Below are 24,036 nucleotides of genomic sequence, written 5' to 3' on the forward strand. Positions count from 1 at the left end.
AATTTTTATTATCAGTGGATGTTGAATTTTGTCAAAGGCTTTCTCTACATCAATTGATACAATCTTGTGATTTTTCATCCTAAGTTGGTTAATACTGTGGATTACATTAATTGATATGCAAGCATTAAACCAGCCTTATATCCCTCAAATAAACCCTACTTGGTCATGGTATATAACTTTTTAAAAATATATTGCTGAATTTGCTAATATTTGGTTAATAAGTTTTGCCTCTATAGTCATAAGAGAGATTGATCTGTTGTGTTAGAGTTTTTGTGATTTTGTTTCTGTTTTGTATTACCTTTGTTGGTTTTGGTATCAGAGTAAACTGGCTTCCTAAAATGGTAAAAACCGTCTCCTCTTCTATTTTCTCAAAGATATAGTGTAGAATTGATGTTAATTCTTCTTTAAACATTTGTTACAATTCTCCAGTGAAAACATTTGTTCCTGGAGATTTCTTTTTAAAGAGTTCTGTTGTGGTTGCTGTTGTACTTTGTTTTTAAATTATAAATTCAATTTCCTTTATGGTTAAAGGGCTATTTAAATTGCATATTTCATTTTTGAGTTAGTTGTGGTAGTTTCTACCTTTAAAGGAATCGTTCCATTTCATCTAAGGCATTAGATTTACATGTGTAGAGTTCAATAGTGCTTCTTTATTATCTTCATGATTCTGCAGGGTCTATGGAGATATCCTCCCATTTTATTCCTGATATTAATAATTTGTTTTCTCTCCCTTTTTTCTTTATCTGTTTTAGTAGAGGTTTTTTCTTTAATCATTCCCTTTGATCTTCTCAAAGAAGCATATTTTGTTAAATTTTTTCCTAATGTTTTTCTGTTTACAATATCATTGATTTCTACTAATTATTGTTTCCTGCCTTCCACTTGCTTTGGGTTTATTTTGCTCTTCTTTTTCTTGTTTGTTGATGAGAGAACTTAGGCTATTGATTTGAGACTTTCATCTTTTCTAACATTTCATCTTTTCTAAGCATTCAGTACTATAATTTTCCTCTCATTACTATTTTGGCCATATTTCACAAATTTTAATAACATGTATTTTCATTTTCATTCAGTTCAATATGTGTGTGTGTGCGTGTGTGTTTTTTTCATTTTATTGAGACTAACTCTCTGACCCTTAAGTTATTTATAAGTGTGTTGTTTAGTTTCAAGGTGTTTGGAGATTTTCCTGTTATTGATTTCTAGTTTGATTCTACTGTGGTCATAAAACATACCCTGTATGATTTCATTGCCTTAAGTTTGTCAAGGTGTGTCTTGTGGCCCAGGATATAGTGTATCTCAATATATGTGCCAAGGGCACTTGGAAAGAATATAAATTCTCTTTTTGATGGATGTCAATTGAATCCTGTTGGTTGATGGTACTGCTGAGTTTTTCTATATCCTTGCTGATTTTCTGTCTGTGTTATCAATTGTTGAGAGGAGTGCTGAAGTCTCCAGCTGTAACTGTGGATTTATCTATTTCCCCTTTCAGTTCTGTTAGTTTTTGCTTCACATATTTTGTAGCTCTGTTGTTTCATGAATACCCATTTAGGATTGCTATATCTTCTTGGTAGATTCATACTTTTGTCACTATGGAATGTCTCTGTCCCTGATAATTTTCTTTGCTACAAAGTCTAATATATCTGCTATTAATTTATCCACTCCTGGTTTCTTCTAGTATTTTGTGATATGTATCTTTCCTTCCTTTTACTTGCAACCTATATGTATATCATTACATTTGAAGTGAATTTCTTGTAGACAGTATATAAGTTGGATCAATTTTTTTTTTAATCCATACTGCCAATCTCTGTCTTTTAATTTGTGTATTTTAGGCCACTTACACTTAATGCAATTATTGATACATTAGAACTTAAGTCTACTATTTTTTTTTTCTATTTGTTCTGTTATTTTCTCTTTCTTGCCTTCCTGTAGGTTATTTACTTGTTCTTTTTTTTTTTTTTTTAGAATTCCATTTTGATTTATCTATGGTGTTTTTTAGTGTATCTCTTTGAACTCTTTGAATAGCTATTAAGAAAAAAAAAATGCATTACTGTCAAGGCGATTTCCACTCATATCAACCTTATAGGACACAGTAGAACCACACCATAGAGTTTCCAGGGAGCGCCTGGTGGATTCAAACTGCCAGCCTTTGGTTAGAAACTGTAGCTCTTAACCACTATGCTACCAGGGTTTTCTTGAATAGCTATAGGTATTACATTTTATAGAGAGAGACAGAAAGAGAGAGAGAGAGAGCCCTGATGGCACAGTGGTTAAGCACTCAGCTACTGATAAAAGGTTGACATTTTGAACCAATCAGCTGCTCTGAGGGAGAAAGATGCGGCAGTCTGCTTCCATAAAGATTTACAGCCTTGGAAACCCTATGGGGACAATTCTATTCTCTCCTATAGTGTCACTAGGAGTTGGAATTGACTCATCGGCAGTGGGTTTGGTTTTGATGGTATATATATATATAATCAAAGTCTACTACTGTCAACATTTACCAGTTTGAATAAAGTATAAAAATCTTACATCCCTTTCCATACGTTTACCCTCAACCATTTATATTTGTCTTAAGTATTTCCTCTACGTGCATTAGGAATCACATTAGATATTGTTATAATTGAGAGTGTCTTGATTTTCTCTTCATTCCTGAAGGATATTTTCGTTGAGTATAGAATTCTGGGTTGACAGTTCTTTTCTGTCAGCACTTGAAAAATGTTGGGTCATTTTCTTCTGGTTTCCATGGTTTCTAATTGATAAATCTCCTATCATTTGAAGTGTTTTTTTGTTTTCCCTTCTACATAATCTGTCTTTTCTCTCTGGCTGCTTTCACATGTTTTTTATTTTGTTTTCTCCTCTTTGTCACCAGTTTTCAGAGACCGACTATGATGTATCTTGGCATGGATTTATTTGGATATACCCTGTTTGAGGTTTGCCCTGCTTCTTGAATGTATAATTTTGTGTCTTTTGCCAAACCTGGAAAACTTTCAGCCATTATTTGTTTCAATACTTTTTCAGCCCCATTCTCCAATGACACAAATATTAGATCTTCTGTTATGTTCCCACATATCCCTGATGCTCTGTTCATATTTTTTAGACTGTTTTCAATCTGTTGTGCAGAATGGGTAATTTTTATGTTCTATATTTCATGTTTACTGAGTCTTTCCTCTGTCTTCTCCATTTTCTTGAGACCATCCATTGAGTTTTTTTAATTCACTTTTTGTCCTTTTAAGTATCAAAACTCCCTGTGATTCTTCTTTGTATCTTCTATTTCTTTGCTGAGACTCCATTTTTTAATTGACATGTATACATAATTGCTCATTTAAGTATTTTTACGATGGCTGTTTTAAAAACCTTATCAGACAATTGTAACATCTGTGTCATTTTGATTTTGGTCTCTGTTGACAATCTTATATTTCAAGTTGAAATCTTCCCAGTTCTTGTTATAAACGCTTTTTTATTGAAAACTGGACATTTTGTATACTATCTTATGATCCTCTATTTTAGCAGGACTCTTCTGACTCTACTTTAGTGGGAAAAGGGGGTGGTACCACGTCATTACTATCAGTTATGGATGGAAGTTCCATTGACAACTGGGGAATGAGGGAATCTGCATAACTAATGGGTGAAGGTTAAGTGTCGATACTCTCCACTAGGTGTCCACTGATACCACCTTGGTGCCATATCATTCCTTAGATCCTGAGGTCAAGAAGTTTTTCCTTCTCTACTCCATCTTTCAGAGTCTTCTTACATTTGTTTTATATATAATATCTAGGGTTTTAGTTGTACTTAACAGGGAAAATATTTCTACTACATCCTTGTGGAAGTGGAATTCTAGTATCTCTGCTTTAACAAGTGACAGTCAAAAATAGGTGTGTCTAAATTAGAAAATTAAAGGAGTTGCCCTGTTCCTACCATGGCCTATCTATAAACCTTTGTAAAAGAGCATTTGCTACACTTGCCACCAAAACTACTTTCATGTTGGTCATTGTTTTTTTCCCAAGAAAATGAGCAAATTTCATGTCTTTTCACTGTGGAAGTTTTTCTCTTCAATTTTCTGGAAACATGTGATGGTAAGAAAATTGTGCCTTCCATTTAAATTAAGAAAGCAGGTGGCTTTCTAGTATCTTGACCTCTGATCTGACTATTAAAAAAAAAAGTAAATTTTTTTTTTTTTTAATGAGCTTCTGGAATCAAGGATTCAAATGTAATTAAGCTATTAGTTTGAAAGTCAGGATGATATTTTTCCTTGGTTAAAAAACACACAAATGAGATATAAAGTTCATGGACTACTGAATCAAGAATTATGTATAACAAAGCTCCAACTACTTTTGAGAAAACCTTGAACTCTCACTATTGATGCTATCTAATCTAGATCACTGTCAGTTCTTATCACAAATTTTTCAATTGTTTGGATTTTAGTTATTTATCCCTTCATTCACCAAAACCACTACTTCACACCAGAGCAAATATCTAGGTCCTGGAACATGGCCAACGTCACAGGTTTGTGGTCTGCACACTGGCACAGGGCCCCATGCTCAAAAAACCAAAAACCAAACCCATTGCCATCGAGTCAATTCCAACTCATAGCGACCCTATAGGACAGAGTAGAACTGCCCCCATAGAGTTTCCAAGGAGCGCCTGGTGGATTTGGACTGCCAACCTCTTGGTTAGCAGCCGTAGCACTTAAACACTATGCCACCAGGGTTTCCCCACGCTTAGAAGGGCCCTGTATTTGGTTTATTGCTTTGATGTCACCATCTTGAAATTCTTATTAATATTCAACACAGAGCCATGCATTTTCATTTTGCACTGGGCTCCACAAATTATGTACTTGCGTTGTCCTAAGAAGACAGAAAGAAAAAGGCTGCGTTTACCCACAAATAGTGCAGAGTCTCAAAGCAAAGACCTAACAATTTCATTACAGTATGTTAAGTATTATCATTGAGGGAGATGAAGAGGACCATAGAAGGGCACAGAGGGTAACTAACACAGATTAGAGTCTCAGAAAAGCTTCTCTATCACATTGTTCTAAAAACTATGCTAAGTCTTACACTGATGCTCATTCTGTATTGTCACTGACTTGCAGTCCTCTTTACCAGTTAATTTAGAAAATCACCTTCTAATCTACTTAGAGGTATAGTTCATTAGTTCCAATGTCCCTACATGAATTTTGGACTGAAAAAGGAGAAATGAATGCACCAGGACTCTGGGTTGAGGCACAAATTCAGAAAAGGCAGATCAGCCTGGACAGAAAATGTAATTACCTCAGAAAGAGTTGAGCCTTGATGTTAGAAAGGAGTTAGTACCAGGGTGTCACTGCAGAGATAAGGGTTAAACACATTCATTCTATCAAAATATACACTTAAAATCATGCATCATATCAAGTATATGAAAATAATAATAACTAATGGTCATTGGTGTTATTATCTCCCAGTAATAGCCTATTCAATCTTCACAAGCTCCATTTTACAGAAATATAAATAAGAAATAATGAAGTCTCAGTCCCTAATATAAAATAGTTAAAAATCTAAAAGAGAAAGTAGCATATAAACTGTCGATTACAACATTATGCGGTAACCATACTGTGTTAGCATCAGCAATGGAAGCTGTCGGAGCACACAGCCTGGCACTAAGGAGAAGCTTCCCAGAAAAGACTTTATTCGTATCTTCAATGATTTGTTAGCTAGGCAAAGTGAGAAATAGAAAAAGGCCTTCCAGATAGAGGGGGCAGCATGAGTAATGCATGAATCATCAAGGATGAATCCTAAGTTTCTAATTTGGGTGATCAAGTAGACAATGACACAATAAATTAAAATAAAGACTGCAAGAGGAGGATACAGACTTGGAGAAAAGTTGCTGTTCAACATCGATGTAGAGGTGTCTGGCAGGCAGCTGGAAACAGGTATGGGGTCAGACAGCTATAAGCAAGATATCCGAAATCCAAAAGCAGGGCAGGTTCCAAGCAGCTTGGACTACTCCAGATTCATAAGTGAGCATAGTAAGAGTCTCTGACAATTCATCTAGTTAGACCTCAAAGCTTTTCCATACGTTCAGCAAATAAAAGCCTGTAAAAGTTTCTTGCCTTTCCTCAGGGCTGTATTACTTTTGTTCTGCCAAAACAACGCTTAGACTAGCCATGAAACTTTGCATAAAATTTAAATATCAATCTCCCATTTCTTTGGCAGTAGAACAGCCAAACAACCCAGTTTTAAGACTCATCTAGCCAAAGATGTTCTGTTTCTAGTACCAGGAGTTTTATATGCATAAGGATCTTTTTCACTTTCTACATCTGTGTTTTATTTATATTACAACAGCAATATTTATAAGTTTATGTCACAGTAAGTTTCCACTCTAAATTTGGGTCTTTTTTAATTGTTCAGCAGTTAAAAACCACACACAAAGAGTAAAAAAGAAAAAAAAAAAATCCATCATGGAATACCTCAGTGTGAAGCTCATCTGTGAGTTTTCACCCAGAACAAATAACCATGTCACGTCACGTTGTATAATATTGATGTGAGAACACAACAAATGACTACCCTGCTCTAAGGGCTTTACAATCTTAATGAAAACGCAAAGATATATTTCACTTTACATAAACTGGCAACACAATATGATTTTTATACCATTTATTTTACTATTAAATTGAAGCTTTCAGCTATCACGTCAAGTATATTATACTTATTTGACTAAGAAGAGTTATTGCTATTCAAGACTAACTTATAAGGATCTCTGAAGCCAGAAACCCTGGTGGCATAGTGGTTAAGTGCAATGGCTACTAACCAGAAGGTTGGCAGTTTAAATCTACCAGGTGCTCCTTGCAAATTCTATGGGGCAGTTCTACTCTGTTCTATAGGGTCACTATGAATTGGAATTGACTCAATGGCAACAGGTTTGAATTTTTTTTTTTTTTTTTGGTTCTCTTTGAAGCCAGTCCAACTAAAAGTGACTTCTCACCCATAAACTTTTGTTATAGTCTATCTGTATCTCTAGTACAGTGTTTACCATTTCACACATTTGTTGATAGCTTTTTGTGCACTTGATTTATCCTCATTGCTAGACTGTACATTCCTTGTCTGTAAAACAGACAACCTAATGAAAATGCCTTGGCTCACAGTGGATCCCCAAAATGTTTATTGAATAAATGAAACTACTATCTATAGCCATACTCTCATTTTTTTTTTCATTAACCATTCAATTACTTATTTATTCAGTATACAGCATTGCAAACGTGAGGTTACAGTGTTCTATGGAAGTTAGAGTATCATTTGAGGTTTACCATACAAGTAAGATTTAGAGAGTGGGTGTTATTACCCTGTTGTTGTTGTTGTTAGGTGCTGCTGAGTCAGTTTCAATTCACAGTTATTACCCTAGTATCCTGTTTATTGTTGTTTGTTGTTGTCGGTTGCCATTGAGTCAACTACCATTGTACAAGAGAGCCAAACATTACCCGTCCTGCATCATGTTCATGATAGCTGGTATGTTTGAGTCCATTACTGTGGCCATTGTGTCAATCTATTACATGGAGAGTTTCCCTCATTTTCACTGGCTCTCTACCAAATGTGATGTCCTTTACTAGTGACTGGTCTTTCCTGATAATGCGTCCAAAGTAAGCAAGTCTCGCCATCTTTACTTCTTAGAAACATTCAAGTTGTATTTTTTTCTAAGACTGTTTTATTTGCTTTTCTAGCAGCCCATGGTATATTCAATATTATTTGCCAATATCCAGTATACTATTTATTTTCCTCATAAAACTTATCACTAAACTAAATTATAATTTTGTATATTTATTTATCACTATTTTTCCCCCACTAAAAGTGTAAGCTCAGGGTAGCACAGGGACTATATCCTTTTTTTTTTTTCCTTTTAGTCATTATACCTTCAGTGCCTAGCACAGTGCCTGGCATATACCCCCCCAAAAAAACAAACAAACCCACTGCCTTCGAGTCGATTCCAACTCATAGTGACCCTATAGGACATACAGTTTCCAAGTAGCGCCTGGTGGATTCAAACTGGTGATCTTTTGGTTATCAACCATAGCTCTTAACCACTATGCCACCAGGGTTTCCTCCTGGCATGTAGCAGGTGCTTAAAAAATATTTCTTTAATAAATTTAGCAAACATTTTCTAAAAGTAAACCATACACCAGCGACTTTACTACATGCTCGTTAGTTTAATTATTGAATTTATTTTTTCTTTACCATTCTTTTATTTCCTTTTCTTGTCTAATTGCATTAGCTAGGACTTCCAGTGTGATGTTGAATAGAAGTCATGACAGCAGACATCCTTATCTTGTTTCTGATCTTAGAGGGAAAGAATCTATCTTCTCCCCATTAAGAACGTTAGTTGTACGGTTTTCGCAAATGATCTTCATCAGAATGAACAAGTTCCTCTCTATTCCTAGATTGCTGAGAGTTTTTATCTTGAATAAGTGTTGTATTTTGTTAAATGCTTTTTCTGCATCTACTGATATGATCATATGGTTTTTCCTCTTTATCTTGTTGATATGATGAATTACATTAATTGATTCATCAATGTAGAACAAGCTTTGCATACCTGTAATAAATCTCACTTGATGGCAGTATATAATTCCTTTAATACACTATTGGATTCAATTTGCTAATATTTTGTTGAAGGTTCTTGGATCTATGTTCATTAGAGATTTTGGTCTGTAATTTTCCTTCCTAGTAATGTCTTTGTCTAGTTTTGGTACTAAGATAATGCTAGTCTCATAAAATGAATTGTGAAGTATTTCCTCCTCTTCTACTTTTTTGGAGAATTTGAGAAGGATACATGTTAATTCTTCTTTAAATGTTTGGTAGAATTCAATAGCGAAACCAGCTGAGTATTTTATTTAAGCAACAATACTTTGAAGAGATATTATTAGATATGTAAACTAAAACTCAAAGACGTTAAATAATTAGCTGAGAGCCAACAGGCAGTAAGTAGTTAAGCTTGAATTTAAATTCAGGATTGTCTGGTTCCTTTTCCACTTACATGCTGCAGCCTTCCAATCTAAGCATTCATTACTGTTGTTAGTTGCCATCAAGTTGGTTCTGACTCATGGCAACCCATGTGTGCAGAGTAGAGCTGCTTCAAAGAGTTTTCAACTCTGTGACCTTTCAGAAGCAAGTTGCTAGGCCTGCGCACCTCTGGATGGGTTCAAATCCCTAATTTTTCAGCTAGTAGTTGAGCACTTAACTGTTTTCACCACCCAGGCTAAATTATATACTTGGATAAAGTCAAAAAGGAAAAGCAGCTCAGCTTCCTTGCTCCCAGCTCTCTCCCTTTCTTTTGTAATGGAATTCAGTAGGTAGGTACATTCAATCAACTGACCAAGAGAATTTTTTTTTTTTTTAATGAAATCAGTTAATATCAACTACATGCATGAGTAAGTTAAATACTCTGAACCAAACAGTGTCACTTACTCATGACAAATATTATTGGCTCATCAAATACCACATTTTATCAATTAACTTTTGACCTTTGAGAGGAAAGGGAAAAGAATAAAAGGAAGAGAAAATGTTTCCATATTCTGTTATAATTTATCCTATGCTTTTATAAAACAGTATTTTCATCTAATGGCACACATCTAACAATATATTATTTCCAAACATTAAAAAGAAAATTCCTGACTTAGACAAAGTCTATTTATATACTTTAGAAAAATTCATTATAATCAACTCCTTCTGTTATTATCTAATAGAGTATCAGCTACAAATTTAATTATTCTGCAATCTTCTTATAACAACATTCACCAGAGCAACAAAATCAACGAGGGAAGTGTAATATTGGTATAAAACTTGCTTCGATACTCTAATTTTCAAAATAAGTGATAACTGTTTGCCAAAAATTTTCACATAGAATATTACCAGACAAGAACCAGCAAGGCTTCCAAGACTGGGGAAGGCAACAGTAAGAAAAGAAAATGAAGCCTATATTTAAAATGAAAATCAAAGCAGACCTTAATGAAGTATCAAGAGAACTAGCATAGAAGCCAAGAGGCCTAGGCTATAAGCTCATTTCTGCCATAAACCAGATGTGAGACCTTAAATGAATTATTTCATCATTTTGAAACTGAATTTTTTCACCTAAAAAAAATAATAAAGTTTGCAAGATAAAGAAGAGTGTAAAGGCATGCTAGAAACACAGACAAAGAGGCTAAAAGGTAAAGTCTCACCATCCTTGCTTCTTATGAGTATTCTGCAGTACTTCTTATAAGACAGATTTGTTTGTTCTTCTGACAGTCCACGGTATATTCAATATTGCTTGCCAACACCATGATTCAAAGGCATCAATTCTTCAGTCTTCTTTATTCATTGTCCAGCTTTCGCATGCAGATTAGGCAACTGAGAATACTACGGCTTGGGTCAGGTGTACCTTAATCCTCAAACTGACATTTTTGCTTTTTAACACTTTAAAGTGGTCTTCTGCAGCAGATTTGCTCACTTACCATACGACACAGCAACCCAGCAATTCCACTCCCAAGTATTCCCTCAAGTGAAATGAAAACTCATATTCATACACACACACAAAATAAAGCTGTTGCAAATACTTACTTATAGAAGAAAAATTCGTAATTGCCAAAAACTAGAAACAATTGCAAAATTGCTCAAGTGAATAAACAAATGTGGTAGCATTTGACACTTTCTAAAAATATCTTACTTGCTACCATTTATTGTCTTTCTTCTCACAACAGAACATTAGCTTCTTCAGAACAAAAGTGCCTTATCTGTCTTATTCACTGCTGATTCCAAAGTGCCCAGGACCGTGTCTAGCATATCATAGGAACACAGTAAATATTGTCAAATATTAACGATTAGAAAAATAATATTTACAGATAGCTTTCTATATTTACAGATAGCTTTCTATCTTTCAGAAACCCTGGTGGTTAAGTGCTACAGCTGCTAACCAAAGGGTCGGCAGTTCGAATCTGCCAGGCGCTCCTTGGAAACTCTATGGGGCAGCTCTACTCTGTCCTATAGGGTTGACTAGATGGCACTGGGTTTGGTTTTGGTTTGGTTTCTATGTTCCAGGGAAAACTGCAATAGCTTTGTACATATTATTAAAAAATTATTAAAATATTAGGCAGTGTTTATTCTGATCCCCTTTTCACAAATGAGGAAACTGACACCAAGGGTTACAAAATAACTGGTCCAAGGTCACACGGTAAATAGTTGAGGAACTATACAAACCCAAGAAACCCTGGTGGCATAGTGGTTAAGTGCTACAGCTGCTAACCAAGAGGTCAGCAGTTTGAATTCACCAGATGCTCCTTGGAATCTCTATGGGGCAGTTCTACTCTGTCCTATAGGGTCGAGATGAGTCGGAACTGACTTGATGGCAGTGGGTTTGGTTTGGTTTGGATACAAACCCTGGCAGTCTGACTCCAAAGCCTGGGCTGTAATTCAAATGAGTAAATGTTGGAAGGGCATTATAGGAAGAGACAGCAAAAGGCAGAGATATGTTTAACAATATGGTCTTTGCAGGGAACCAATAACTAAGTCAGGGCAGACAGGTAGGGGACAGACCATGAGGAGTGCCACATGCCATGCTAAGAAGTTTGAATATTACCCTAAAGCCAACAAAGAGTTATTGACAGGGTTTATCAGTAGAGCAGCAAGGTCAATTTTGCGGTTTACGTAGATTCTACAGCTCCAGTATGGACTTAAAGAACACAAGACTGGGCAAAGCAACTTGTTGGGAGATAATTGTCATAGAACAGGCAACCTAAAATAATAAACTGAACTTGGATGGTTGTAACAGAGATAGAAAGGCACGAACAAATTCAGGAAATTATTTTTAAAGGTGGTAAAATCAATGGGGCAAATCTGATTTTCTCATCTATAAAATCAAGAATCGAGATAACAGTACCAACCTCCCACAGTTATTATAAGGATTGAAACTAAAGCATTTAACACAGCAGTTGCCACAGCATAAGTGATCAGTAAATGGTAGTTACATTAATATTTTGATGATGATTATTTATTAGATATGGGCATTTACAAGGGAGAAGAGAGTATCTAAAATAATCCCATGTTTCTGGTCTGAGTGACTACATGGGTAATAGCACATTCCTGGAACATAACATAGACAGAAAAGGCAGATTTGGGGAGCAAGCTAAAGAGCTCACTTTTGTAAATGATGAGTTTGTGATATCAGCGGTAGTGGCCAACAGACAGCTGAACCCAGGAGTTTGAATCTCAGGAGAGATTTTCAAGCTGGAGATCCACATGGGAATGCTGAAACAAGTTATAAGATGTAATAATATATGATGGAACGATGGAGAGTAACCATGTTTAAGGAATCTGTAGGACAGGAGAAGTTCCTGAAGGAGAATCAGAATAAGAAGGCAGGCAAGAGGGGAATCAGAAGAAAGGATTATCATAAAGCTAAGGGAACACCATTTTCAGCAGTGAATTGTCAACGGTATCAAATGCAAGATAATGGGTATAATATGTCCACTGAATTTAGCAATATGAAAAATCATTCACAGCACTTACAGTAGTGAAATACCTATTTAAGATATATCAACAGATTTTTTATTTGAATGATCTCACTTTAAATTATGGGAACGGTATCTGATAGAACTGATGTCATGAACAGTTATACAAACATTATAAATATACAAATGCATTGATATATCCGTATATCATAATTATAAACACACAAACAATTCCAGACATAGTTATTACATTTGTTATCAATTTTCAAAAACACAAATTTATTTTGTAAAAGATTTTAAGTGAAAACAACAGGAGCCACCTTGAAAGACAAAGCCAATGCTTTTTCCCTCTATACTCTGTGACAATTACCCCTGAACAATCAGGAGCAGGAGTTATTCTTTACATGCCAAAGTACTTGAGACAGATTTGTCTTCTATTTCCTTTGCTCTTTCTTATTTTTTGAAAATATTTCTTTTCCTAACCCAATCCTTTTGAGAACAGCTATATTTATCATTTAGTCTTCTATGAACCTATCTGTATTCTTTGCCTGTTTGGTTGGTTTTCTTTCTTTCTTTTCTTTTTTTTTTTGGTAGGAATTTTCTATTATAGATTTTTAAAAATCAGTTGCTGTCCAGTCGATTCTGACTCATGGCAACCCCGTGTGTTGTAGAGTAGAAGAACTGCCCTTCAAAGGGTTTTCAAGGCTGTGACCTTTCAGAAGCAGATTGTGCGGTCTTTCTCCTAAGGCACCTCTGAGTGGTTTCAAACCTCCAAGCTTTGGGTTAGTAGTCAAGCACTTAGCCATCTGCACCATCTAGGAACTCCTATATTATGAATAGCAATGTTTTATCTGTAATATGTAGTGAACATTCCTTTTCCCAGGGTGGTGTGTATCTTTCAACTTTGGGTCTTTTGTCAAATAGATCTTATTTTTACCAACTCAAAGTATTGATCTATTTTTTTTATAATTTTGCCTTTCTGTCTTGCCTAAGAAATTTAAGCCTACTCCCAAAAGGTAATAAAATGTGAATTTTATATTATTTTTAAAAAGTTTAAATTTTTAATTTGTTTGCATATTTAAGTCTTTAATCTATATCTAAATTTTTGTGCGTGTGTTTTTTAGTGTGAAACAGGGGTATTGTTTGTCATACAATACTACATAGACTCTGCTATTTCTACTATTTTGTAATGCAACCTCTGTCACATACCAAGGTCCCTTATATAAATAGCCTTGGTTCTGAGTTCCATTCTGTTCATTTAGACAATTTGTCTATTCTTATCTCAATGTCATATTTTAATTACTATTGCTATAAATAAAAATTGTTAGCTGAGAGACAAGCTTCCATCATATAAACATATACCCAAACCCAAACCAAACCCATTGCCATCGAATTAACTCTGATTCACAGCAACCCTATAGGACAGAGCAGAACTGTCCCATTGGGTTTCCAAGGAGCTGCTGCTGGATTCAAACTGCTGACCTCTTGGTTATCAGCCAAGCTTTTAACCACTGCACCACCAAAGCTCCAAATAAACATGGACACTTTCATTCTTCTTTGTCAATGTTGGCTTGGCTATTCTTGGCCCTTTGCTTATCTACATGAATTTTAGGATTAGTTTGTTAAATTCTATAGAAAAAAATCCCATTGGCATTCTAATTGAAATTTTATTAAAATTATAGACTGATTTTGGGAGAAGTGATATCTTTATAATATTAAGCCTTCACTTCCATAACATAGCTTTGAATCTCATTTCACCAGATTATCCGTCCACTACCTTTCTTTATTGATACCATTTCCCTACTTTTCTGTCATTCCTCCCCCATTTTTCAATGATTGTTGCTTATGCCTCACCATCACTTTTCCAATATATACAGAGATTATCTTTCCAATACTGTGGCCTATCAGGTCTTCAGTTTCCTCCTGTCCAGTGATCCTGTCCTCCATTTTACTTCATCTAACTACTCCCATAGTCATACACTAGATCGTGACATTACCAATAATTTCCTCCTACTTACTCTTTCTCAGTTCCCTTTGCTGATTCCTTGGTTGAAGTGTCTTAAGGCTAATACCTTGCTCCTCTTCTCCTTTGGTAATATCATTTAGTCTTATGGCTTCAAATACTATCTATATGCCAACAACTTCCAAATTTATATCTCCAATCCTGACTTCTCTCTAAGTCTCCAGTAGCTCTCAAGTAACACAGCAGCTCTACTTAAGTATCTAATAGGCATCTCATATTCAGCCTGTCCAAAACTGAAATCCTGATTTTCTCCCCAAACTCTGCTCCTCCAGCAGTTTTCCTTATAGATTCTAACCCCGCCCCCTTTTAGATTCTCATGAAAAAAACCTGGGGTCATTCTTAATGCCTCCTTTAATTGCATACCCATATAAAATACATGGAGCCCCTGGTGGCACAATGGTTAAGAGCTACCGCTGCTAACCAAAAGGTCTGCAGTTTGAATTCACCAGCCACTCCTTGGAAACCTAATAGGGCAGTTCTACTCTATTCTATAGGGTTGCTATGAGTCAGAACTGACTCTGTGGCAATGGTTTTGCTTTTGTTTTTGTTTTATCAAATTCATTAGGAAAATATTTGGTTGTATCTTCAAACCACTTCTTTGCACTTCCACTACTACTATAATTGTCAAAGCCACTTTCATGTCTCACGTCTTGTTGCTAGGTGCCATGGACTTGGCTCCAACTCATAATGGCCCCGTGTACAACAGAACGAAACACTGCCTGGTCCTGTGCCATCCTCACAATTATTGCTATGTTTGAGCCCATTGTTGCAGCCACTGTGTGGTAACTGGTATTGGCCTTTCTGAATTAGACAATCATATGGTCTACTATCCTGGGAATGATAAATTGAAGAGGTATGGCGTTGTGTTCATCATCAAAAAGAACATTTCAAGATCTATCCTGAAGTATAACACTGTCAGTGATAGGATTATACCCATACAACTATGCATACAACTATAAGGAAGTTAATAGGACTATTATTCAAATTTACACACCAACCACTAAGGCAAAACATGAATTGAAGATTTTTACCAACTTCTGCAGTCTGAAATTGATCAAACATGCAATCAAAATGCATTGATAATTACTAGCAATTGGAATGCAAAAGTTGGAAACAAAGAAGGACTGGTAGTTGGAAAATATGGCCTTGGTGACAGAAACAATGCCAGAGATCACATGACAGAGTTTTGCAAGACCAATGACTTCTTCATTGCAAATACCTTTTGTCAGCAACATAAATGGCAGCTATACAGGTGGACCTCACCAGATGGAATACACAGGAATCAAATGGATTACATCTGTGGAAAGAGACAATGGAAAAGCTCAATATCATCTGTCAGAACAAAGCAGGAGCTGACTGTGGAACAGGCCATCAATTGCTCATATGCAAGTTCAAGTTGAAGCTAAAGAAAATTAGAACAGGTCCATAAGAGCCAAAGTACAACCTTGAGTATATCCCACCTGAATTTAGAAACCATCTCAATGATAGATTTGATGCACTGAACACTAATGACTGAAGACCAAACAAGTTGTGGAATGACATCAAGGACATCATACATGAAGAAAGCAAGAGGTCATTAAAATCCCAAGATGGGAAGAGAAGATAAAAATGGATGTCAGAAAATGGTCTGAAAGTTGCTCTTGAATGCAGAGTAGCTAAAGTGAAAGGAAGAAATGATCAAATAAAAGAGCTGAACAGAAGACTTCAAAGGGCGGCTCAACCAGACAAAGTAAAGTATTATAATGAAATGTGCAAAGATCTGGAGATAGAAAACCAAAAGGGAAGAACACGCTCGGTATTTATCAAACTGAAAAAACTGAAGAAAAAAATTCAAGCCATGAGTTGCAATATTGAAGAATTCTACAGGGAAAATATTAAACAATGTGGGAAGCAACAAAAAAGGATGGAAGGAACACACAGAGTCACTGTACCAAAAAGAACTGGTCAATGTTCAATCATTTCAGGAGACAGCATATGATCAAGAACCAATGATACTGAAGAAACAGGGCCAAGCTGCGGCACTGGCAAAAAATCAAGGCTCCAGAAATCGACAGAATACCAGTTGAGATGTTTCAACAAAAGGATGCAGCACTGGAGGTGCCAAGAAATTTGGAAGACAGCTACCTAGCCAACCAATTGAAGAGATCCACGTTTGTACCTATTCCAAAGAAAGGAGATCCAACAGAATGTGGAAATCATTAAGATCACATGTAAGAAAATTATGCTGAAGATAATTCAAAAGCAGTTACAACAGCACATCAACAAGGAACTGCCAGAAATTCAAGCCAGATTCAGAAGACATGGAACCAGGGATATCATTGCTGATGTCAAATGGATCACAGCTGAAAGCAAGAATACCAGAAGGATGTTTCCCTGTGTTTTACTGACTATGCAAAGGCATTCAACTGTGTAGATCATAACACATTATGGATAACACTGCAAAGAATGGGAATTCCAGAGCGCTTAATTATGCTCATGAGGAACCTGTACTTAGACCAAGAGGCAGTCATTTGAACAGAACAAGGGGATACTTTGTGGTTTAAAGCCAGGAAAGATGTGTGTCAGGGTTGTATCCTTTCACCACATTTATTCAACCTGTATGCTGAGCAAATAACCAGAGAAGCGAGACTATATGAAGGAGAACAGGGCATCAGGATTGGAGGAAGACTCAGTGATAACCTACATTATGCAAATGATGCAATCTTTCTTGCTGAAACTGAAGAGAGCTTGAAGCACTTACTGATGAAGATCAAAGACCACAAACCTCAGTATGGATTATACCACAACATAAAGAAAAAAAAAATCCTCACAACTGGACCAATAAGCAACAGCACAATAAATAGAGAAAAGATTGAAGTTGTCAAGGATTTCATTTTCCTTGGGTCCACAATCAATACCCATGGAAGCAGCAGTCAAGAAATCAGAAAAGGCACATTGCATTGGGCAAATCTGCTGCAACAGATCTCTTTAAAATTTTAAAATGCAAAGATAACACTTCAAGGATTAAGGCGTGCCTGACCCAAGCCATGGTGTTTTCAATCAACTCATATGCATGGGACAGCTTTCAATGACTAAGGAAGACTGAAGAAGAACTGATGCCCTTAAATTATGGTGTTGGCAAAGAATACTGAATATACCATGGACTGCCAGAAGAATGAACAAATCTGTCTTGAAAGAAGTACAGCAAGAATGCTCATTAGAAGAAAGAATGGTAAGACTTTGTGTCACATACCTTGGGCATGTTATTAGGAGAGACCAGTCCCTGGAGAAGGACATCATGCTCGGTAAAAACAGAGGTTCAGCAAAAAAGAGGAGGACCCTCAGTGAAATGGATTGACACAGTGGCTGCAACAGTGGGCTGAAACATAGCGACAACTGTGAGGATGGTGCAGGACCAGGAAGTGTTTGGTTCTCTTGTACATATAGTATCACTATCCATCAGAATTGACTTGATGGCATCTAACAACAAGAATGATATAAAGGAACATTGTCAAATTTTATATGTAATTCTTATATTCAGGAATATCGCTCAGCTCTTTTATCAGTTCTAATAGATTGTCTATAGATTCTCTTGGATTTTCTTTTAGATAATCATATCATTTACAAATAATGAAAATTATGCCCCTTTCTTTTGAATCACTATACCACTTATTTCCTTTTCTTATTTTATTGCATTAGTTACAGCCTCCATTACAATTCTGGAAAGTATTTTGATAAGGTCATCCTTGTCTTGTTCCTGACTTTAAAGTGAATACTTTTAAAGTTTCATTACTGTATATGTTTGTTCTTGATTCTCTAATAACATTCTCACTCTAGTTTGCTACAAGTCTTAACTTGAATCAGTATTAAGTTTTAACAATTGTTTTTTCTGCATCTATTGATACGATATCTTGAGAGGCAGCATAATACAGAAGTTAAAAGAACAAGCTCTGGAGGCAGTAAATAATATGTTCCAAAACACAAATAGAAAACAAACCTAGAAGTAACTGTGCCAAAGGTTCACAGTAATTGCTTCTAGGTAGTAAGAATATGAGTTTGAGTTTTTTTGCTTTTTTCTGTTTCTCATACTTACCTATATTTTTCAAATTTTCTACAGTGAATATTTCTACAGTGACTGTTGTTAGGTGTTGTCAACCCCAGGCTCACGGAGACTCCAAGAAACAAATCCTGTCTCTACCCCTTACTGATTGTGTGATCCTAAGCAAGTTATTTATCCTCTCTGTGCCTCAATTTCTTCATCTGTAAAATGAGCATGGGGGTAATAATAGTGCTTCCCTCCAAGATTTGTTTTGAGGATTAAATGAACTAATTAATATGAAAGATGTAGTATAGCATCTGTACCATGTAAATGTTTGGTAAAAGTAAGCAATAATTATAATAAATTGTAAGAGAGAGAAAATGAGAAACAGTGTTCTGTTTTGTAGAAGTAATAATAGTAGCATTGTAATATCAATAGCTAACATCTATTGAGCACTTCTTCGGTTCCAGGCACTGGGTTAAATGTTTTACATGCATCATCCCATGTAATTACTACATCAATTCTATTCCAAACAAACCAAACCCACTGCTGTCATGTCAATCCCAACTCACAGCGACCCTGTAGGACAGAGGAGAACTGCCGCCATAGGGTTTCCAAGGAGCAGCTGGTGGATCAAACTGCGGACCTTCTTGTTACCAGCTGTAGCTGTTAACCACTGTGCCACCAGGACTCCCTAATTCTATTAGGTAATGCTATTATCTTTCCCAAAATTCAAGGAGCTAGTATGCAAGTGGCAGAAAGTCTAACATAGAACCCATATTCATAACCAATACATTTTGCTTAGTGATGATTATGATGGTGATAATAATACTATAGTAACTTTTTTTAACAACAATAATAATTTATATAGTAGTATTGCAAAAAGGAAGAAAAGGAGGAAAAGGACAAGTAAGAGAAGCAGTAGGAAGAGAAGGGGAAAGAATAAGAGCAGAAAGGGAAATGGTAATCTAGTAACCCAGTGCTGTCAAACTCATAGCGACCCTATAGGACAGAGTAGAACTGCCCCACAGAGTTTCCAAGGAGCACCTGGCAGATTCGAACTGCCGACCCTTTGGTTAGCAGCCATAGCACTTAACCACTACACCACCAGGGTTTCCGTGTAATCTAGTAGTAACCTGTTATACTGGTAGTTTCTGCTCTTGCTGTTGTTAGTATTATTACTGCTACTGTTGTTTCCATTAAAAAAAAAGTTATCAAATATCGAGCCCCTATTTTTTTTTTTTATTATTTACCAAACACTGTGGCAGGCTCTTTACATACATTGTCTCATTTAATTTCCACAACGCCTTTACGAGAAAGCATGATTATCTTCATTTTACAGATGACAAAACTGAGGTTCCAAGACATTAATTTAACTGATTAAGGGTAAAACAGCCAGTAAGGATCAGCGTCAAAATATACACTCAAAACTATTTACATTCATTGTCTGTACTCTTCCCTGTGATACACTGCCTCTGTAGGCTATTGCTTTTGGCCACAGCCAGGATGAAGTTTTACTGAAATATCCAAGAGACTAAAGAAGTAGCAAAATCTTCTGGAATTTTAAAATCTAACTCAGACATGTATATATAAAAATATGTGTGCGTGTGTGTGTGTGTCTTAAGCTACATTACTGCTTATAGTAACCTAAGAAACACTTTGTTGTTAAAAAACACTTTCTTTTTACGTCCCATCATGTACCTCCCCCCCAGGACAAGTGGTTGGCACACCAAGGCAAAACAGGCTTGATGAATTGAGAAAAAGAGTCAAAATAATAAACAAGTTTGCTTTGTTGTCTCACAGCATTGCTGGAATGCAATTAATTTCTTTATGACTAGAGGCCTGAGACATTGCATCATATCCCATTTATCTGTGTGGCGTTCAAAGTGATGAAAAATAAACAAGTAATTTATTCTGTGTGTGTGAACATCTGAGTTCATAAAAGAGTTCAAAGCAAGAAATTTATGTAAAGGTATCTCATTCACTGCTGATAGGACAGCAAAGCAGTATAAACCATATGGAAGCAATTCAGAAACATGTACCAAGAGTCTTTAAAATGTTCATATGCTTTGTTCCATCAATTCCCCTCTTAGGAATTTATTTCAATGAAGCAAAATGAAATGCGCATTACAGTTTATGCATAAGGATGTTCACTGCACTGTTATTTACAGCAATAGATAATGGAAAATAATCTTGATTCCCAAGAATAAGAAAACTGTTCAATATACTGTATAGTCATTTTTATGAACTTTTTAAATTGCTAATGATAATAATATTTTGTTTTTTAAGGAAAAAAATCAAAATAAAAAAGGATTTATACAGTAAAACATCAATTATGCTTCAAAAAATAAAATAGAAAATAAATACGCTAGAAGTAAATATGGCAAAAAGCTAATAGCATTTGCTTCTAGGTAGTAAGATTATGGGTTTCTTGATTTTTTAATTTTTTTTCTTTTTCTGCGTCTAACATTTGTCTATATTTTCTAACATTTCTACATTGAGCATTTACTACTTTTATAACCAGAAATGTGAAAAAGAAATTCAAAGAAATAAAAACAAGGGAAGAGGACAGAATTTAAATAGTCCAGGCATAGCATTTGATTTCGTCTTATTGGCTGAAGCTTTTTCATGAGTATTTAAATAGGAAGACTTGCTTTCACATCACACGGGTGCTCTGCTGCATCAATAATAAATTTCCACCTAAGAATATTTAATCCTATTTTTTCAGAGAGAAAATTACTTTTCCATAGAGGTACCAGGACATTTAGTTTCCACAGACTTTTGCAAATGCACTATTTAGGAACTACATTTGGGGGTTAATATATCAGTCCTGGGATACAGCACCTTATGTTCCAAGCTTTATCACTTCCTAAAAACATCTAGGAAAATAATCCCAAAGCTAGACCTGTTTATACAGTATACTTGATGCTGCAATTTTTAACATTCATTTAGTAGAGCCAGCCTGTGATGACTAATACTTCTTTTGCCCGCTAGTACCAAGCGCTAAATAAGGTTCCTGACTAGATTACATTCATGCAGGTCCCATTTTAACGGAAATTGGAAAGATGAAAAAAGATTATAGGAAGAGACATTATAAAAACAGACCTCACAAGTCAAACTTAATAGTAAAACCATTCTCTTTCATGTAGACAACCATGAAAAACAAATATCCTGTGAGCTAGAGATATATATTGTATCTTTCCAGCAGATCTTTATGCCTTCTTGAGACAGATTTCCATGACTATATAATGTGATTACAGTTGATGAAGCAATGGCCCACAGAAAGAGACTGATAAAGCATCAGGCTCCAGGAAACCAGATAAACATGTTCATGATTTCTAATTGTAACAAGGGTAGGATAACACTGGATAGGAAGATAGAACCTAGAGAGACAGAGCAAATATTGGTTTCTCTAACTTCAAAAATAAATGTCCATAAAACATAGCCAGCTCTCTTATTAGAATAACTTCTTGGAACACATTCATGTTAGCTGCTTATTTAAGTGATAGATAAGACTGCAAAGGAGGCTATATAAGTTTAACGTGTAGTAAGAAAGTTTTAACACTCATGGCGGAGATATTTTAAACAACCAAAAGAACATCCTTGTAAGCAAACTGATAGAGAAAAGAGCAAGAAATTTTACAATGTTCAAGCAACATGTCCAAAAGACTATGTCTGCTAATACAACTGAAAGAACAGAGTTGCCCTAACTCTCTAGTCATTTCCCCTCCCTCTTCCCAACCGTAGGGGCTGTATGAGGATAATCTTTGTATAAAGACTAAAGTGAGAAAAAAAACGGGCTAAGAATTTAATGTGGCCCAGTATAACTGCAGCGCTGCTTCTAAGTGTCTATTTAGCGAAGGTCATAATGGGGATAGATGATTTTGTTGTTTGAAAAGTAACAGCAGTAAAAGGTCCCATTTCTCAGAAATCAGAGTGTTCCCAGATGTAGCAGGATGCCCGTGCATATGCTGTGCATAAAGAGAGAAAGAGTAATTCCCTTGATGGATTTAAAAATCCTGGCAGATTATACTGCTTTAACAAAATTTTCCATTCCTTCATATTAATTGCCTATACTGATTCGGAATTATTTTGTTTTTCAGAGGTATATTTATATGCCAACTGTAAGTTACTGACATGAGACAGGTACACTGACAGAAGAATGAAAGGGTATAAGTTTACCTCATAGTGGCGGAGAGATCTCCACAGGGGGCCCAAAGGTGGAATGCCAAGACTCAGTCTATTACATGTGACAGAAGCCTCCTGCTCTGAGTTATATTCTCTACACTAACATGGACTTTGGAAAACAAACTTTGAAGATTATTGATTGCCCTGGTGGAAAAAGGACAATCCCAGGGTCAGGTGAATCCTTGTAGGTAAATTGTGGCTTTTTTGGGAGTGGGGGGTGGGGAGGAGGGTATGGTTATTCTTCTGTGAAGAAATAAGAAAAAGAACTTGCTCATGCGGGAGTAGATAAGACCATGAAGCAAGGTGAGGAATTAGACTTTGAGGGGCTCTCTGAGTAGGGTTTAACCTTTTTCCCCTACCCCTAAAATTCTTAGGTAAGTCGTATTTAGCTGATAAGTTTCAGGCTATCCCCTATATTTAATTCCTTCCAGTTAGCCTCTAAACATCAGTGAATATTACATACACCTATAACATCCAGGGAAGCAGTAGCCAAGAAATCCAACAATGTATTGCATTGGGAAAATCTGCTGCAAAAGACCTCTTTAAGGTTATAAAAAGCAAAAATGTAACTTTGACAATTAAGGTGCATCTGACCAGAGCCATGGTCTTTTCAATCACCTCATATACATGCCAAAGTTTGGCAATGAAAAAGAAGCGAGAAGGATATGAGAATTTCAAACAGTGGTGTTGGCAAAGAATACTGACTACACTGTTGACTACCAGAACAATAAATCGGTCTTAGAAGAAATACAACCAGAATGTTCCTTAGAAGTAAGGACGACGAGACTTGGTCTTCCTTACTTTGGAAACATCATCAGGAAAAACCAGTCTCTAGAAAAGGACATCATGATTGGTAAAGGATCAGCTAAACCGAGAGAGCCCCCAGTGAGATGGACTGACACAACAACTTTAACGATAGGCTCAAATATATCAATAATCATGAAGAGGGCACAGGACTGGACAACATTTTTCGCTGTTATACATAAGGTCACTGTGAGTTGCAGCTGCCTCAATTGCAATTACAGCAACAAAGCCCTCTGTTAATGGTGTCATAGAGAATTAAGAGAATTGGTAGTGAAGTGGCCATCACTGCATCCCTCTTCTGCTGAGGCCAGCATGCCTGGAACAACTTGTGTCCACAAAGACTCAGAACCCTTACATTCCAGATACTGACAACTGCTTAGCATACAACTCAAATGGAATCTGTAAAAAAATGGTAAGTAGCAAGCAACTAGGTGAAAGAGGAAGCAGGGTGGACTAGCCATGTAAGGAAAATGAAAAAAACACCCCCTTTCTCCCAAATATACTAGATAAAGATGACTCTGAAGGAGAAGGCAAATGTAGGATAGCAAGGGTATGTTTTCACATGCT

At 36.0% G+C, this 24,036-nt stretch overlaps 1 protein-coding gene across 2 annotated transcripts in view; it reads right to left on the minus strand.

Moving 5' to 3' along the window:
* AGBL4 (AGBL carboxypeptidase 4) overlaps positions 1-24,036 on the minus strand; it is a 1,457,453-nt gene that overhangs the window by 1,274,774 nt on the left and 158,643 nt on the right. The gene's annotated exons all lie outside the window — the stretch shown is intronic.

This window comes from Loxodonta africana, chromosome 3, assembly GCF_030014295.1.
Source record: "Loxodonta africana isolate mLoxAfr1 chromosome 3, mLoxAfr1.hap2, whole genome shotgun sequence".
NCBI lineage: Eukaryota > Metazoa > Chordata > Mammalia > Proboscidea > Elephantidae > Loxodonta > Loxodonta africana.